We start from the raw sequence: 793 nt of genomic DNA, 5'->3' as shown, positions 1-793 counted from the left end.
GGGGGGGGGGGGCAAAATCTCACCATTTCCAGTTACATATTGTATCGTCACACCCTACTAACACACCAAGTATAACAAGCCAATCCATCAAGCCGTACTTGAGTGTTGACCAACTGACGTACCCAACTGAAAATATAACCTCCATGACATGTCATAAAGCTAATAAAGCGCATCGTCCTTTTCTTTTCTAATATTGAATTGGGGCAATGTTCTTGTGGTAGGAAGGGTCTGCCTGTGACAATACAAGTCAGGCCACACCGCGCGCATTTATTTTCACCTGTTCCCAAAAAAAATCACCTCCAAGGAGGCTCTGGTCTGGGTGCCATCCTCCGTAGTCCATGGTAGCTAGTGACAATAGGGAGCCGGTGATAACTACGGAGGACGGCACCCAGGCTGCTAAAGGTCCACCGAACTCAAGAACTCCTCTCATAATTGCCGCAACTCATAATTGCCGCAAAAGGCCAGCATGTGCCGGCTTTTGAAAGTCGCTATGTACTACCGCAAATTCACAATTATACCATCTCTGTATTCCATAAACATAAATAAATACCATGCACAACCTTCCAAAGCTTCTCGAGTTATGTTGTCTACATACAAACAAACATAAATGGTTATACTGTTGACATGCATACCGACCCACACCAGTCAACATGGCATATAACCGAAAACAACCTTCTTGTTGAAGGTACTTATATAAATACTTATGAATATATCAGCCTCCACTGTTTGCTATGGAGAAAATTGTCTTCGTATTTAGCGCCACTGCTACCGCTGCCCGCAAAGGATCTCGGGA

This window comes from Branchiostoma belcheri, unplaced genomic scaffold (assembly GCF_001625305.1).
Source record: "Branchiostoma belcheri isolate BF01 breed outbred unplaced genomic scaffold, Haploidv18h27 scaffold235, whole genome shotgun sequence".
Lineage (NCBI taxonomy): Eukaryota > Metazoa > Chordata > Leptocardii > Amphioxiformes > Branchiostomatidae > Branchiostoma > Branchiostoma belcheri.
The sequence above is the reverse complement of the archived record's forward strand: the minus strand, read 5'-3'. Positions refer to the sequence as shown.